A 19,215-nucleotide genomic window follows, 5' to 3' on the forward strand; every position below is an offset into this window, starting at 1 on the left:
TGCCAGTCCCCACAATCACAGGAGCCAATTCCTTCATCAGTCTCTAGAGACAGGGACACAGACAGACATTTAGACACAGAGGGAGACGAGCATCTATACATCCTATTGGTTCTATTTCTCTGGAGAACTCTGACTAATACACCATATTTTTCCATGTTTGTGCATTTGCGGGAGGGGGGGTGGGTTACACCTAAAGATGGTCAAACAGGGATTTAGGGGAAAAAAATAAGGAGTAATTCAACAACTGCAAAAGAGCTAACATTCATCTGTTGTTTGTTAACACGGCAAATGTGAGAATAAAGCAAAATAAGCAACACACAGAGTAGTGCCACAAATCAAATAATTACAAATTAGTTTCCATTACAACTTTCTCAGGGCACATACTGAAGAATTCCTTTCCTGATGTTGTTTATCTTTACACTTGATTTCCATTCTCTGTTTTGTTTCAATCACTAATAAAACAACTAAGACTCTTATTCAAGTTTCACAGTTTGCTTACGGTATTTTTTTTTCCTCTTTTGAGTGGGTGCCAGAAAAAACACAATAAATTCATTTCCCTAAAACAAAAGTATTCTTCTTCTTCATTCCTTCCCTCCCCCGCCCTTCGAAGCCACCCAGATTTCTTCTGGAGCATCACTTTGTATTACTGATATACAACAAGCTCGTCTTCCTCCACATTATCACAGGGACACCAGATATAAAGGCTTTTGTTAATGAATCAAAAAAGAAAATGAATTCTAGAGCCCATGTTGACAACCAAATCAATATTCAAAAATATTAACGTCATAAAATTTAAATAAGAAGTCTCTTCTACTCTGCAAATCAGCACATTGTACATCTCTTCATTTCCACTAAATAACAGATAGTGCCAAGGAAGTGCAGACCCGCTCTGGCTCTGCCATATGTTTATCATTCCATTTCCTGAACAGAGAAACAAACCATAAGAAAATGTTTATTATACTGCAAGTAGCCCAACCACAACCAATGAAGAGCCCCTTTCTCACAGCAACATGAAACTGGGTAAGGAGTGTGGCTGGATCTTTGAGTACGGTGTCAACTCACTACTTAGTAAAGTGATTTTGAAATGATTTTTGGGGCTCAATTACCAATCCCTGGTATTTGGTGATTTCCAGGGAGTACTCTAATCATTAGTTATGTTTAACTAAACTGGCTTAGGAAAAGGAAAAGGAAGAAGAAATCACATTCTAGAAAATGCCAGGGTAAAATAATTATGGACACTGCACTGAGCAAAAGGTATGGAATTTAGATTTGGAGTCCTCACTCTTGTGCCTCATTTGTATTCTCATGTTTAAGATGGAGCGAACAGCAACCTACCTACCAATTGCTTACAGCAAAATGTTCAAGATTTAAATGAAAAACAATTCCGTTTAGGGTATGATCTTTTTTATATTCTCAAAGACCCAACATTCACCCCTTTACATTCTAGAGCTGAAAATATCACTCCCATGCCCCTGAGCTTGGTCTTCTAGAATTGCTGATAAGGCCATGATGAGGTGAAGGAAGTTTCAGAATGTTCTGTGCCATTCATCAGGACCCAGGTGGCAGAAATGGCCAAGAGTCCCTAGTAAACATCATCCCTGAGTCAGAATATTTAGGCATCCCAATGCCCTACCTTTGCCAACTGGTGAATGACATGCATATGTGAGTTCCTTTGGCTACCGTGAACTCCAAGAATCTTTGAATTGCAACTGTCAAAATAACTTATTAGATTCTGGAAATAACATTAACAAGTATAACGGCGCTAACATCCAGGGATGACAGAGACACACAGAGTTTGTCCTCAAACTCACAATCTAGTGACAGAAACATAGTAACTATGATAATTATGACATAAGTGACATAATAGAGGAACTGGCAAAATACTTAGAGAAAACACAGGAAGATTCATTTTGATTGGGGTAGATCAGAGCAGCTTTCACGGAGAATGAGAGTATCTGAAATGTCTTCACTGATGAGCACATCACAGCAGGCAGAGAAGAGCACTACTCTCCAAGGACACGTCGTGAGTAAAACTACAGAATATCTCGACACCTAACCTGAGTCCTAGTGGTATACAGACTTTTTCACATAGCTGGTATATGCATGTGTCTTTGTAGTTTCACTCAGATTTGCCAAATCTTGAAAATGTCTAATTGTACTCCAAATCTTTGAAAAACAGAAACAAAAAAATTTCAAACACAGTCCAAGCACCTTTATAAAACCTGTTCCCCTCCCTCGCTTCCTCCAAGATTACCCCACCTCTAGAAATAACATCCTAATACTATTGTTTCTAAGCTCTAGCATGTTCTTATAACTTCTATTTATATATACCCATAAGTAATATTTTTTACCTTAACAATCTCATGCAGCATCTATATTATTCTACAATTTGATTGTCACTCACTTCTATGAGACCTACCCATTTTGAGTCAGATAATTCTAGCCCAATCATTTTAACTAATGTTTAGTACTCCTTGTAAGAACATAACACAATTCATTTATCTGGTCTTCTACTCATGGACATTTAGGTTGTGTCTTATTTTCGTATTATAAACAATCCTATAACTAACATTTCTGTAAACATCTTTTTTCACATATCATAGAGTTTTTCTATGCAAAGACGTAAGATGGAATCTGTAGGTTACAGCATGGGCACCTTTAATTTTGCTACCTGTAGTTTAGCAATGGACAAATAGAATGTGTATTCTTTAATTGTTGGTCCAAGGTTTTAACTTTGTCTACCAGATCAAGCTTCTTCATTGTATTGTTCATATCTTCTATATTCTTTCTAACACTGGCCCACTTAAGGTCTTAATTACTAAGAAAAAGAAGCTAAAACTTTCTTCTATGATGGTGAATTTGTCATTTTCTCCATTTGATTTCTTTAAACATTTTGAGGCTATTAGGTGCGTGCAACTTTAAAATTACTACACCTTACTAGTGAATTGTCCCTTCTATCATTATATAGCTACAAGAACGACTGCCAGACCATTCACAATCTTTGGGGGATTGCTGTAAATGGGGTGTCCCAAGTGGGCATTCCTTTTGATGTAACTGCATTAGTCCAAGTGGAACTGTCCACCAGGCAGCTGAAAAGGAAGAAGGCCTCAGGAGAGAAGTCAGGCCTGGAGATAAGGATCTGGCAAGTCATCTGCCTAGACACTGCCAAGGAGGGGAATGGTAAACAGACCAGAAAGAGGCTGATGACAGACTTGGAAATCACTATATTTGGGGATTAAAGAAAAACAAGAGGTCATTAAAATAAAAAGAAGGAAAGTCAGAGAGAGAGAGAAAACCAGGTGACAGCAGTATTTCATAGACCAAGAGAAGAGTGGGTTTCCAAAAACAAAACAGGAATTGATCAACAAAGTCAAACACTGCAGAGAAGTGCCTAAGAATGAGCAGTGAGGACAGGGGCGCAATGGTGGAAAAGTACAACTAATTACTGACTTCAGAGACTATAGCTTTAGGAGGGCAGCCACAGATGAAATTGAAGGAGATGAAAGAGTAAGTGTGGGTCATGCAATAAATACAGGGAGTATATACAAATTATTCCTTGGATATATTTGTTTAGGACCAAAAGGAAGGATCTTTAAAAATTAGGGTAGTAGTCGAAGGAAAGCAGATTTCTTTTGTTCCTTTTGAAGTAACTGCAGTAGGTCCAAGTGGAACTGTCCACCAGGTAGCTGAAAATGACGGATGATGATTCAGGAGAGAAGCAAGCCCTGGAGATAAGGATCTGGTGGTCAGCTCCATAGACACTGCCAAGGAGGAAAATGGTAAAACAGACAAGAAAAGGGCTGATGACAATCTTGGAAATCACTGTATTTGAGGAATAAAGTGACGTTAAAAAATAAAACAAAAATGTTGTAATTGTGGTTGATTTAAAGATAGAGGATGCTTGTACGCATGTTTAACAGCAATATTTTATAGAAAGAAAAAATACAAGAAGCAGGATATAGCTAAGGGAGTCAGTCACTCCCAGAGAACACAAGAGAAGATGAGTTCAAAAACGAGCAGGCTTTCATAAGGTTGGTGGTGAGTTCACTAGTGTTAATTTTACTATTAGCCATAGAGACATATATCCTGTGCTATTGTCTATATATCAAATATTACATATATTTTTTCAAAAAGTAAGTGGAGATATATGCACGAGCCTGGGAATCACTTTTAACAGCAGCTGGAGATGTCAGTCCCTTCTCATTCCATTCTCAGCTGTAGCCATCACCATCCATGCCCGGAGCATAAAGCTGAAAGCAATTGCCTGTTCTGCCCTAACCAGGATGTGGCTGGAAGGAGACCTTCTCCAGGAGGAAGGTGGAGAAACCCTTACAATGCTGAAAATAACCAACCCAAACAGAACTTGAATTTTCTCCTATTTTTCTTCCCTGAGTGAAAGAAAATCTAAGAAATGATCTATGAACAAAGAAAGCTTCCTCCCCACAAACATCCTGGATTAAGTATTAAAGTCCCAAGAAAGAAAAGCTATGATGGAGTGATAAACAGACTGAGAGCAAAAGCTCTGACTCCTGCTTGCATTTCTGTAACTTACTTCCTGCAGCCTTCTGCAAGTCATTCTTTGCCCATCAATTTTCTCACCAGTAAAATGAGAAGGTTCAATTAGAAGATTCCTTATGTCCATTCCAATTGTAATCAGTCCCTTCCCCTACATTCTCTGTGATTTTTCATCAAAGCACACAAGGCTTCTACTTCCTGAAAAATAGCTGCAAATCTCGGGGCTCCACTGAGGGCCATTCTCAACAAAATGGCGGAGTTGGCTAGGAAGCGCCATGACTCACAGCAGTGCACTAATAAGCACTGCTGTAAATAACTTCATTGCGCTAAACCCCAGATGTTGCCGATAAATATTAGCTAAGGAAGCCCAAGAGGGAAAGGGGTCATTCAAGGAGAAGCATTTGTGTCTCAGAAAGTCACTGTGCAAATGGTAAGAGATACAGCTCAGATTTGCATTCAGGAGGGAAAAATAGGTCAGCTTCTCCAAAACAAAATAATTGCTCAAGTAGATTAAACCACACACAAATGACACCAGAAAAATAACACTCATCTCTAACTTTTAAGCCCAATGATTTAGACTCGTTACATGTGCTTAGCACTCAAGTGATACATTCTAGAAGAAAACATGAGGACATGAAAGGAAATCGCAGCATCATTATGAGATAGAAACAGCAGCTAATTGCTGTCAACTACATACAAACACAAAATAGGCACTAGGGAGATGCATGCCTCAGAATGTCCTGACATTGGTAACAATCACTGGGACCCAGGAGAAAAGCTTTAAAATCTTCAAGTAACAACTTAATTTTAGTTCAGAGTAAAAAGAGTACTGATAGTCTCCATCTGTTAAAAACAAAGTCATGATCAATACCAATTTTTGAGTAATACTCAAGCACATCCATCTTTGTCAAGGGTTGCACTTGGCCTGAAGTTCAACAAGATGCCTACTTGTGAGGAGCTTAAGTTTTGAGTAAGCATTATTGTATGGTTTCCAGATGACATCTGGATTAATCTGGTTAGGCTAGGCTTATGGTGCAGTAACAAACATCCGTCAAAATCTTGGGACACAATGAAAGTTTCTTTCTTGCTTATACAAAGTCAGCTACAAGTCAGCTCTTGGGCAGCTGTCCTCCATGAATGGAGACTTGGTGATCAAAGTTCCTTTGACTTTGTGCTCTGCCATCTGAACATGTAGCCACCACACTCCTCAAAAAGAAAGAGGGAGCTGGAAGTTTGCACCAGCGTTCTTGTTGTCCTAGCCTGTTAGTACAGCATGTCACTTTCTCTCACAGGCCATTGTCTACAACTAGTCATTCTGGGAGATTGGGAAGTGCAGTTTTCCATGAGCCCAGGAGAGAAGTAGATACTGGTGAACACAAGTGACATCTATCGTGACAGCATGAGTGGAAAATAAACACACCCTCACATCCCAATGGAAAATTTTGTTGTTGTTAGTGTTGAGTTGATTCCAACTCCTACAACCTTGTGTACAGCAGTGCAGAACTCTGCCCAGTCTTTTTACGCCACCCTTTCATTGTCCATCTGGTGTTATATAAGACCATGCTCCCTGCTATTCACAGGGTTTTCATGGCCAATTTTTTCAGAAGTGGGTGGCCAGGTCCTTCTTTCTAAGTCTGTCTTAGTCTGGAAGCTCCACTGAAACCTGTCTACCATGGGTGGCCCTGCTGGTATTTGAAATACCGATGGCATGGCCTTCAGCATCACAGCAACACACAGCTACCATAGTACGGCAACTGAGAGACAGGTGGTGTGGTTCCCTGACTGGGAAATGAACCCAGGCTGTGGCAGTGAGAGTGCCGAATCTGTTGAGGGCTGGCTCAATAGAAAATTAATAAGCTTTGAAGCCTAAAAACTCCATCAGCTGCTCATCCCAACAACCCTACTCTTCCCCTTTTCTGACTGCTCATGCAATGCACTGGCCTCTTTTCACTAGATGTGTAAAACAGTTAACAGTAGGCAAGCATGAATGGGAGCAGGGGTGGTGGTCAAAAATTAGACTGAAAAGGTTAGGATGAGCTATTTCTATCCAAGTACTTTCATGTTGGGCCTTTACACTCCAAACTGAACAGTCTAGCCCTTAGGCTCATCAAAGTCCAATGATGACAGGGCAGAGATAACAAGAATCATCAAAGTAGTAGCAGAGGCTGGGGAAAAAAAGGGATACCACCTCCTAGAGGTGAGGACCCATGGAAAATCCCTTGGTTTCTACACACTGTGTCACACACATGCACCCCAGTGTGACAGATGTGACCTCTAATCTATATCTGTAACTGAGACCTCCCTTGGAAACCTGGATTCACAAGTTTAACGGCTTACTTGACATTTTCTCTTGGATGTAGCTCAGAAATCATAAAATTAACATGGTCAAAATGAAACTTGTGATATTGCCCCAAACCTTCCTCTGCTAATGCCCTCTCTTGTCATTTTCCCCCATCTCACTAAGCAACACCAATGTCCAGTTAGCTGCTACAACCAGAAACTTAGGAGTAATCCTTGATTCCTCCCTTTGTCTCATGGGTTACACATAATTACATCTTACCACTTCTATCTTCAAAATAAACTTCAAGTTACCCACTTGTCTCCATTTCTATTGATAAATATTTAGGTTTCATTTCAAAAACATCCTTTCTCCCCTTCCTCCTTCCCTCCTGTCTTCTCTACTCCATCTTTATTTTCTATCTCAATTTCTCAGACCTCGGTTTGTTTCCTTCCAAATACATATTAGAATTTACATCATAGTACATGTTTGGGACCCAGTTTCCACTGGTGTCTTGTTCACTATAGCATCAGGGATCTAATAGATACTTTGAACTTAGAACAAGTGCATATTTAAGGAAATAAGAGACATTTTCACTAAATGTAAGAGACTTAGCTATCCCTTTATAGGGTCACGAACTAAACTGCTTATATCAGCCTATCAGGAAACATCATGAGTGAAGAGAGCCAGCCACAGACAGAACCAAACTGGAAAAACTCCTCATTTAAAAGCAGCAGCTGCTGGCAACTCCAGCTGGTACAAGTTTAGGTTTATCATTTCCAGATTTTTTAATTTTTCAAAAGAAGTGGAAAATGTGGAGCTTTTAAATGAAGAATTTCTGGGGTTTTCCACTGTGGAAGATTAATTTAAATGTCAAGTTTGTGTGGGCAAACAAAACTTGCTGGTGGACCCAATATGGCTACAGGCAGTCAATTTGAAACCTTGGCTTAAAAAAAAAATATTCTCCAATCTATCTTGCCAAAATGTTCTCTAAGAATAATGACAATATTAAGAATAACAATAGTAGCAAACTTACGTTGTGCTTACTATATGCCAGGAGCCATTTTAGGCACTGCATATGTAAACCCAATGATGCTAACAACAACCCATTGAGGTCAATACTATGATTATCTCTACTGGGCAGATGAAGGCCCTGTGGCAGAGAGACGTCAAGAAATTAGCTCCAGGTGATGCAGCCAGTCTGTGGCAGAGCAGGGATCAGAACTCAGGCCCCAGGGTCTGTGCTCTTGACTATGTAATTGCAAGATAAATCAAAATAGCAAAATTACCTATCCTTTATAAAATCATTCTTCCTGGTAAATTCAAGCTTTGATGTCTTCCTCTCTTCTGTGTCTAGCCATCTCTAAGAGGTTACCACTACGCAGCTTGTATAGGGTTAACCCTTCTTTTTGTCTATATAGAACATAAAAAAAGGCTGATATCAGATTTTCCCAAAAAAAACAAGATTACACAATGTACAAGTTAAACATGTGAACATTTAGAAGGTAAACTGCTTAATTATATAAAGAACAAGGAGGCACCAAGCTCAGTTTTGGTTGTGGCATTCGGCCAAAAATCTGCTATTAGGATTTGGCTTCAGCCTTGGTTTCTGGCAAGCCAAATAGTCAAACGCCATTTCAATTATATTTTTGGCAACCTTGAACTTGTGTGCAATTAATGATTATTTGATCAGACAGATTATTTACATATCTGATCATCACAGCGCTATTAGTAACACAAACAGGGATGTTTTTTGAGTTCACTGTTGTCGTATGAAAATTCCCTTTCCAATAAAAGTTAGCATTCTAGATGTAACTTAGAGTGAAATTCTCCTAATTTGCTTTATATAGTAAAAGTCTATCAGTGAACTGAAGATTAAATGTACACTGATTGTTAAAAGAATTCATTTAAACAAAGAGTTGAACCCCTAGGACATACCAGGCAGGGTCGTGAGTCTTATGGATATGTCACTGAACAAAACATGACCCTGCCTTCGCAGAGTTTACACTCCGGTGGATGATCACGTAAAGTAATACACATAATAAATAAGGAAATGATACACTGTTTTAGAAAGCGATGAGTATGTAGGGTGGGAGAAGCAGTGAGAAGAACAGAAAAGAGCCAGGGAGTCAGGGCAGTGAGAAAGAGTTCATTATTTAAATAGAATAGCTCACATAAGCCTCTGTGAGGTGGTTATGCTGGAGTGAAGATTTGAAGGACAAGAAGAAGTGCACCTTGTGCATCCTGAGGAAAGGGAATTGCAGGATGAGGAACAGCCAATGAAAAGGCCCCAAGGTGGGAAGATGACTGGTCTAATACAGGAGCAGCCTGAGCACGTAGAAGTGCAGCAGCAGATGACATGAGTGACTTGCCAGGGGACTGATCTTGCAGGACCTGCTGAACCACTGAAAGGACTTTGGCTTTTCATTTGAGGAATATGGGGAGAGATTAGAGGAGTCTGAGCAGAGGAACGACATGATCTGCCCGGCACGTTAACAAGATCATCCTGGCTGCTAAATTGAGAATCACGTTTCACAAGGAATATTGTGAAAACATTGCTCAAAAAAAAAAAAAAAAAAAAGAAAACCACAAGGGATAGCAAAAAAATTAAGCTTGATTTTGAGAATTTTAAAAACCATCTTCTTCAAGTACAGCCCAAAGCTTTAGTTTATGGGATTGTTTCAATGAAATTGCCTCATGACCCTCAAAGCAAGACGGCAAGCCCAAGGGTTGAAGTCTTTACTTCAGTCAGTTATTACCAGAGAGGAAAAATGCTTAATGACTTGGGGGGAATATCCCCATTAGCATGACCCTGTAGTGGCAGAGCTTGACAAAAATGTACATTGCTCCTTCACTGACTTCAGTTGAGAGAGAGCATATTTTCAGTATCATAAATGTGCAATACAAAAATCATGGGAGCTGATGGCTCTGAGAAATTATTACCACTGCACTACAATGCCAATTTTAAAAAAGTCTGCTTGGTATAATTTTAATTAAGTTGTAATAGGCATTCTTATTAATATTTCATGTTTATTCTTGCATGCCAGACATTCATTCTTTGATGGTGATATTCAACTTCAGCCAAATAATGATTTAGCACTAGCCATTTGGCCAAAATGCATATTTGGTATATGTCATTAACCAAATGTTTGTGTCCCCTCCCAAATTCGTATGTTGAAGCTCTAACCCCCAATGCAATGGTATTTGGAGATAAGGCCTTCGGGGGATAATAAGGTTTAGATGAGGTCATGAGGGTGGGGCCCCTTGACGAGACTAGTGTCCTTTTAAGAAAAGGAAGAGAGACCAGAGTTCACTCTCTCCCCACCATGCGAGGATGCAGCCAGAAGGTTACCATCTACAAGCCAGGAAGAGGGGCCTCCCTGGGAACCAAATTGGCTGGCACTTTGATCTTGGACTTCCCAGCCTCCAGAACTGTGAGAAATACAAGTTTATTGTTTAAGCCACCTAGTCCATGGCATTTTGTCATAGCAGCCCAAGCAGACTATGATAGGATATATCGAAGGTTTCCTGCAAAAGCAACATTTGAAAACTTTCTAATTTGTAAAGCCCTGGAAATAAAGTTTTAGGTACTGTTTGGTACCTAGTGATCTGATTTTCAACTTGAGTCATGAGTTCCTAATCATTTAAGGAGAAGCTGCTACTTCCCATTTCCTTCAAGTTTTGACTTCAAGGAGATGGGGTAAAAATCAGGGTAGTCAGCTGATGCTTATACTGAGGACCCTGAAGAGAGTGTAGGTGGGAGTGAAGGAAACTTGCCATCTAGAATCTTGGCCAGTTCTGGAGGTAGCAGAGAGATCACTGGGTCCTGATCTGGGAGTTAAAGATTCTTTATCTAGGTGAAGTTTGGAATGCCTGCCACAAATTGCAAACAGGTATTTCCCTAGTCTTAGAGAAAACCTGACTTTTGGAGGATGCAGTGTAAGAGAGTGGCTATGTATATATCCCTTGCTCACCCTGTGGGCGATGTCGCATAAGCACCCACCAGTCCAGAAAAGCATTTCTCTGATATGGTCAACCATTATAGGACCAAGAAAATTTATCTTTCTGCTCAGTTGTAAAGAGGTTAAAGATAATGAAATAACTACGAGGCAAAAGAGAGACAGATCCAGAGGCAAGGGACTTCTGTGTCACACCAACTGACTTATTTATCAAAAATGCATTCTTTATTATGTGCTGGACATTGTAACAGGCACTGATGTTACAGCAGTGAACAAGACAGACAAGATTACTGCTCTAAGGAGTTTAAATTTTATTGAAGAGACAGAAAAGAAACAGGATGACTTCAGACAGGAAGAAGTTCTATGAAGGACATCAAACGGTGATGTCAGACAGTGTGACTGGGGGAGTAACTTAGGGTGGTCAGGACTCTGGAAAGGCACATTTGAGCTGGGACCTAAATGACAGGGAACCAGCCATGCAATGATCAAGGGGGAAATCATGATAGGCAGATGAGATGGCAAGTATCTATGCTCTCAACAGAGAATGACCCTGGTATATGCAAGAAACAGAAAGACAAATACGCCTGGAGCTCAGACAACCAGAGGACAGCCAAGGCAAGGCTGGGAAGGCAAGCAGGATCCAAATGTCTTAGGTTCTTATCAATCATGATAACGAATCTGGATTTTCACTTTCAGTGCAATGAAAAGCCATTGAGGATGTTAAGCAAGAGAGTGGCATCCTCTGATTCAAGACTGCTGTGTGGAGAATGGATCGCAGGAGGGCAAGAGGGAAATGGAAGCCAGTTAAGAGGCTACTGTTGTGGTCCAAGGGAGAAGAGATGGTCAGGTGGACCCGTGTGATGGTAGCGGAGGTGGAATGTGCACGGATTTCAGAATATGAACTGAGGATAGAATGAAGGAACATGATGTGTTGATGGAATAATCCATCTCTGAATAACAGAATTGCCTATGCCATTTGCATTTTTTTTTTAAATAATGGAATACTCTTTTCCAATTCAATCATTATTACAAAATCTTTCTCCTTCTCAATCTATGATTGATATCAGGGCAGTTTTAAATGATTTATTACTTATTACAATTTTTTTTTTCCTTTACAACTATAAACTTTTGGCAACTTGTATCCAAATAGAACATAAGCTGTGGCCATTTGTATATTTATAGAGAAGAAAAGAAAGTGGGTTATCTCTTTAAAATGATTTGAAGTATCCCTTCCACCTTCACCTCTCTCCTCACAGTTTTCCATACTACTGGGTGTGAATTGTCTAAAGCTGAGCTCTTCAGCTCCTCCCATCAGCTGAGACACACGGAGCAGTAAAGACGCACATATCTAAGTAAGAGCTCCACCACTTAACTGTCTCAAGGAAAGGCGTCCACTTCCTCAAAGTCACATAGGGATAGCAACACTCAACATGCAAAGCCATTTACTCTCTAGCCCTTTACACTAAAAGTTTACAAACCCCTGTTCTAAATGGTCACCTGAGTCCAAGTAGTCATAGTTCAACAGCAACTACAGTGTAAGATATTAGGGAAAGCAAAACAAAGATTTACTAGAAAAACTTACTAAACAATACGCATTTTATAAAGAAGATCTTTTAGCATTTGTGTGCATAGAGAAAGAAGGTGAAACTGTACATGCTTTGAGATGATGTGCGTTTGTTAAACTACAATGCCCCTCATTAGGAACTGTCATCAGCCCTCCAGCTATGGGTGTGGCCAAAGGTCAAATTCCGCTTTCTTCCACCACCCTCTGCTGTTCATCTTAGATCTCATACTTCTCCATGTGGTTCTGCTTTATCTGCTTCTTGAGTTCTTCACTTGGCTGGGTTGACCAGGGCTCTTAGCTACCTCTAGGCTTTTCCAATGTCACTCATCAAGGGCTGGGAGACTTTTCATCATCAGAACTACAGAATACTCGCACTGTTGTCATAAGTGCCACCTATGTTTATCTCCTTCTTGGGTATACGTTGTCTATTTGCCTTTATATAGATGCACACAATTCTGAAATATCACAATCAATTCTGACTGTTAGGATTCTTTAACTGCGGCCATGGTTGAGAACATACTGATCTTCAGAATTTCAAGCTGGAAAAGAAAAGCATTTGGGCCAAGTGCTAGCCGACAAACCCTCCCTAGAACTCACATGCCCTTTCTTCCAGAGGCCTATCTTTGCTGTGTCAAAACTGCCGATGGAACTGTAACTGCCCCTGATCTACCCACTGTTAGGGGCTCCATCTCCCCCGAACACCACCTTCCATTTTGCATCCTCAAATGGCACACACGACAGTCTTGGCAACCAGAAAAGTACCATAGAACAAACGGCTCCAAGTACTTGTTGTTTTGCATAGATTTGTCAGCACAGAAGAGCAGAAAGCACTGGCGATGTGTTAGAAGACCACGTTTTAGTCTAGACTGAGTCACTACTAGCCTCAAGATCTTGGAGAAGCCATTCAATTTCATCTGAGTCTGAGTTCCCTCACCTATAAAGTAAATTAGGTAGACAAATGCTCCTCAAGATTTCTTCATTGTTGCTTATACCGTAATCTATGACTCAAATACACCCTTTTTACTGTCACAACTCTTCAGAGCTCAACACTTTAGCAATAAACGTTTACCTTTTCCAATACGGGTTTACTGTAGTTTCTTCTGACATCTTTCCAAGTGCCCAGTGTATGTGTACTGGGGCCCTGGAACTCACATAGCATGACGTCATTCTGGCTTGCCTCTCTTGTTCTGACCCTTCTGGCAATTCTTAACTAAGTATGTGCTCATTGTGTTTCCCATGCATTATGTCCTTTCACATCATTGGTGACACTATATTGGGTTGGCAGCTTCTTTTGGAGACACTCTTGCTCTCCGAGCCAAGAAATACACATAGCCAAGAATTAGATCATTCTATCCCCCAAATTGCCACAGACCTTCTCAGAGGCAGCTGAGCAATGTAATTTGATCAAGGTTAAGTACAATCCACCCTTTGTCTTTTAACCCAAGTCAAAATTCTTTTAGCTTTCTGTTTTAATCCCAGATTAATGCTTCCTGCTTGCTGTTAGAAATGTCCACCAACTGCCCTCCAGTCAACTCTCATTTATCCGCCTGTGGCTTATCCAAAGCACCAGGCTTTTTCCTCCTCCTGCCTCCAGCAGTAAGTTCCAGGCCAGCTCCTTTAACTCTGTGCCAAAGAAATACAAACTAAATCTAATATTAACCTAATGAGAAAAGGCTATGTGCTGCCAAAGACTCACATAATGCATCCCAAAGCCAAACACAGGCAATTATTCACTGTTTTAGATGCTGGCATTGCTTCTCCCTTATATAATACAGCAATCAAGATTTTCCGTGTTTCTCTGAGGAATAAAAAATACAGGCAGTGTTTTAACCTCTTCTGCCGAGTTGGCCAGATTCTCAGTGTAACACATTATATTTTCTTTTCAAATAAATAAATCATTTGTACATTTAATGTTAAGAGAATATAACACCCTAGATTTGGAGTCATTAGACTCAGATTTGAATTCCATGTTCCTCTAGTTGTTAGCCAGAAACTAAGTTTTGGCAAGTCATTTAAATTCTTTGTTTTTTCAGCTGCAAAATGAGGATACACGTTTTATAAATAACAGGTTTGGGGCAGTCATGCAAAAATGAGGGACACTCAAAAAGCCACCAAGACTCTTGATTATCACTGACTCACCACTTTACAGGCTCTGGCGAACTGGCATTGCTGGCAAGGAAAAGTAAGAATTAACCTTCGAAACCCTTATTTTACAGGCATAAAAACACAGAAAAGGGAAGTTTCCTTAAGTTTCTAGTTTCCCAATGCCATGTTTGGGACACCTGTGAGGACACATCCCAGAATTCCAAGATGGAGAACAGCCAAGATACGGCCTGCTGAAGAACTGATCTTATTCCACAGCCAGAGTTGCCACAGAAACTCAAATTCCAACCAGAGCATTTAGGAATATCACTTTCAGAACAGACTCCTGTGTCAACATTTTTCCTATGACTGAAGTACATATCCTTCGAGGCCTAAGGACAAGGGTCAGAGAAAATGTTAACACAATTCCATTTTTTCATCTTACATCCTATACCCAGAGATCTTCAATGGCTTCCCACAGATCAGAGCAGCGCTGTCCAACAGAACTTTCTGTGATGTTCTATGTCTGTGCTATCCAAAACAGTGGCCCCTAGACACATGTGGCAACTGACCACTTGAAATTTGACTGGTTTGACCAAGGAAATGCGTTTTTTTCATTTTATTTAATTTTAATAAATTTAAATAGCCACACACAGCTACTGGCTACCATATTGGACAGTGCAGAAAATAAATCCACACTCCTCGTTCTAGTATTCACATCCTATACAACTTGGCTCCAAACTACTGTTCCCACCAGTTTCCACAACACAAACCCTGACACTAAGAAGACTGCTGCTGAGCACACCCGAGGATGTCTGCTGCCAAAACTTGACTCAAGGGACTTAGACTTCATTGCTAAGGGCACCTTCCATTCTTATTGCTGCGTATTTGAATTTTATCGATATTTGACCACACAGGTGAAGTTCTCTCTCTATTGGAATACCCTCTCCCGCAGCCCCTTCCCTACTGCTCTATGAGGAAAGGATTAATTAACCTCAGGCCTGGGCCTGTCCCGGAAGGACCTCAGTGTCTCACAGGGCTGCTTCCTTGGAAAATATTATGTGGAACTACAATTCGTCTGCAGGAGCTGTGAGTTGGCCCTGGGCCTCCATGACTAGAATGGTAAAAACAGACTAGTGGGAAACAGAGGCTGTGCCTTCTCTGCATCAAGAAGACTCATCCTCACCTTGGCTCTCATCTGAGGCAGTTGTACATGCTCCTGTGTGGGTGAGGCGGCAAAAGAAGCTGTGTACCTTCATAACTTCTGCGCCCCACGATGAGATGAAAATGCTATACCTACTATCTCTCTTGCCTTGTATCCACCTGTAAAGCTGAGTTAACGCAGTTATTTGTGTCTTGAACTTGTAAGTGCAGCTGTGATACGGCATGCACACTCTCTGGATTCCCAGGTGCTCATAAGCATTTAGGATTTACATTGGTAAATATCTTTTGTTGATCCACTTTTCAAATGGATCCATTTTTTTCCCCAACTAGACTGAATGCTGCCCATATTAAGGCTTAAAAATGAGCTTGGTTTTCTATTGGTTTCTCTTTGGTCTATAAGAGCTGGAGGCAACTTGTGGCACCAACAACTCCTTCTGGAATTAGGGTTCTAGTCTTTTGAGGAATTAGGGCAGGGGGTCCCAAGATCACATTCTAAGAGAGAAGCAAAAAGGATGATTTTTCCAAGAATGGAGAGAGAGGGAGAGAGGGAGAGAGAGAAATTTTTAAATTATGAAAGCAATACAAATTTCTGTCAAGATGGCATCAAGGAAGAGAAATCACTAGGCGTGAGAAACCCACAGCAATGAAGAGCATGCAGCTCACTGGGCCTGTTGGAAATGTGGAAGAGATGTTGCGCTGACGGATAGGTTTTAAAGCTCAACATGGCTGGACTCAAGGTGGAAGATCCCAGAGCCATGATAAGGAGCTGGAACCAGGTTCCCAGTGTGACATCCACAAACAGGAAAGTGCATGTGGGGACCCTTGATTTGCATAGTCAGTCAGTAACAAAGAGATAGAATGTCAAATTGAAATACAATGGAACTCCTGGTCAAAGCTGTTCCATCCTAAGAGGTTCAGGAAGAGAGAAATGCAAAAACACTCCATCAGTGCTCACTTCAGCAGCACATGTACTAAAAAGGCAACTCATCAAATGGCCTCCACAACCCAAGACACACACAGTCCCCAAGGTAACTCTTTCCCTTGGCAAATAACCTACCAGCAAGAATCAGAAACCATGGGAGGACATACGGCACCCTAAAAGGCAGAATACCGACTCAACAGGAAAAGGTACAGCTGACCTACTGTAATAGTTAAAAGTTAATAGGGCAATCTGAAAAGGGCTTTAAAATAAATATGCTTAAAAGAATGCATATCTTTGTCCAAAAACTCAAAACAGAAGTGGAGAAAGAGAAAGTTTCCCCCTTAACTTCAACTCCAGGTATAAACTGCCGCTCAAACTGTGGAGTAAATTCTTCCAGACTCAGTAGTGCGCTTATACAAAGACATTTTTACATGAATAGGAACATGCTACACATGCTGTGACTTGCCTTTCTCCTCCCCTCCCCACGTAAAAATATTATCACACTCATTTTCCTGCATAAATACTGCTATAGACTGAAGGTCTGTGTTCCCCTAAAATTCATATGTTGAAACCTAACCCCAATGTGAGGGTATTAGGAGGTAGGGCCTTTGGGAGGTGCTTAGGTCATGAGGGTGAAGTCCTCACGGATAGGATTAGTGCCCTCATAAAAGAGACTCCAGAGTGCTCCTTTGCCCTTTCCACCATGTGAGGACACAGTGAGAAGATAGCCATCTACAAACCAGGAGGCAGACACTTATCAGACACCAAGGTGGGCAGCATCTTGATCTTTAAGTTCCAGATGCCTCCAGAATTGTGAGAAATAAATTTCTATTGCTTACAAGCTACCCAGTCTATAGTATTTTGTTACAGCAGCTTGAACACTAAGATAAGCACACATAGGTCTCCCCCACCCTTATAAAGGGAAAATTCTATTCCATTGCAAAAATACACATTGTTTCTTTAGCTAGTGCTCTAGGAATAGACATTTAGGCTGTTTCCAAGGTTTTCATATTACAAACAGTGATAGAGAGACCATTCTTCTGCAGCCTTCTGTGCACATCTGGATGGTTATTTCCTTAGGACAAGTTCCTAGAGAGGAAATTATTGGCTAAAAATTACATACATTTCAAATTTTGATAATTACTATCAGACTGTCCTCCCAGAAAGCTGTCGAAATTTACATTACTGAGTGGCTTTCAATGCATGCATCTCTAGCCAGAGGTTTTTTTAGTAAGTTTCGAGTAGGTCAAGTTACCAGAGATTCAATTATTTATCCCCCAAAACAGATGTTACAACTCCAATAACCCTCTAAATACAACAGAAGAGAATATCTAAATGTGTCTGTCCATGCATACAACTAGTTCACATTGTCTGTGGTACAAAAACTTCAGGGTATGTGATCCTGCGAGCCTGCAGTAAGTCCTGCATGAAAAATGCCATCAAGCCTTCCATGAAAAAAATGAATAAATACTTTGTCTAAGCTTTAGTAAAGCCTCTAGTCTGTTCACTCCTAAATATGATGTCAATGTGAAAACTCTCAGAATCACCTTTTCAACCCCATTTGTTTGGGAGTTTTGTTGTGGATGATCTAGATAAACTCAAATGAATCTGGTTTCCAATACGGGGTCTATTCCTGAGGAAAAGTTCTTTCTAGACTACTACATTCTCAGTGAAGTATGTTGTCAGCAAAGCAAATACAAAATGATCCAGAGGCAAAGGCAAGTGCTACCAACATGAAAATTCAGGATTTACTAAAATACCATATATTCCAAATGATTCAGAAGTCATCAAATTGTATCAGGTTTGAATCAAACTTTTTATATTACCCATCTGTTTTGCAAATAAAAGATAATTGGGAAATGTTTTAAGTTGAATTAAAATCAGACAAATACCAATAATTAATTTTTCTTTTTCTCCACTCTAATTTTTAATATTTTAAGCATCCTGTTGAAAAGATCCTACTCAGACAAAGTCTATCTATCTCACTAGTTAAAGAAGACCCTTAAGACTTTTTCCCCTTACTCTTTCAAGATGCCTGTGCAGTATCAGAGATTGATGAGGTTTAGATGTCATAATAGGGCTCCCTTATTTCCAACTCTGCTCACAAACCAAACTTCAGCGATCATCAACCAAATTCCTGTGGGGTGCAATTTCTCTCAGCTAAAATACCTAGTGCAAATATTTGCAATATCTTTCTTGTTAATCATTCTCCACTCCTGTAACACACACACACACACACACACACACACACACACACACACACACATAAGGTCATCAGCTTTAATTATCCACACTAAAGAAGGGAAGCAACAATGGTAACTATTCAAAACTGTCTATAAAGCAGTGGCCAGCCTGTGGCACAGTGGTTAAGTTCACACTCTCTTCTTTGGTGGCCCGAGGTTCGCTGGTTCGGATCCCGGGTGTGGACCTACACACCACTTGGCAAGCCATGCTGTGGTAGGCGTCCCACATATAAAGTAGAGGAAGATGGGCATGGATGTTAGCTCAAGGCCAGTCTTTCTCAGCAAAAATGAGGAGGATTGGCAGTGGATGTTAGCTCAGGGCTAATCTTCCTCAAACAAACAAAAAAGCTGTAGATAAAGCAGAAAAATTCACATTTGATTTTGAAAGCTATTTTTTGGGGGGGAGGGAGGTGGTTACTGCATGACAGCAAAGTGACCTTTCCACTGAATATTTTTCTTGGGTGATTACAACATTTGCTTTCCCAGGC

General features: G+C 40.4%; 1 protein-coding gene across 3 annotated transcripts in view; it reads right to left on the minus strand.

Moving 5' to 3' along the window:
* Window positions 1–19,215, minus strand: part of SAMD12 (sterile alpha motif domain containing 12) — a 381,347-nt gene that overhangs the window by 321,542 nt on the left and 40,590 nt on the right. The gene's annotated exons all lie outside the window — the stretch shown is intronic.

Source organism: Equus przewalskii, chromosome 8 (genome assembly GCF_037783145.1).
Source record: "Equus przewalskii isolate Varuska chromosome 8, EquPr2, whole genome shotgun sequence".
Classification (NCBI taxonomy): Eukaryota; Metazoa; Chordata; class Mammalia; order Perissodactyla; family Equidae; genus Equus; species Equus przewalskii.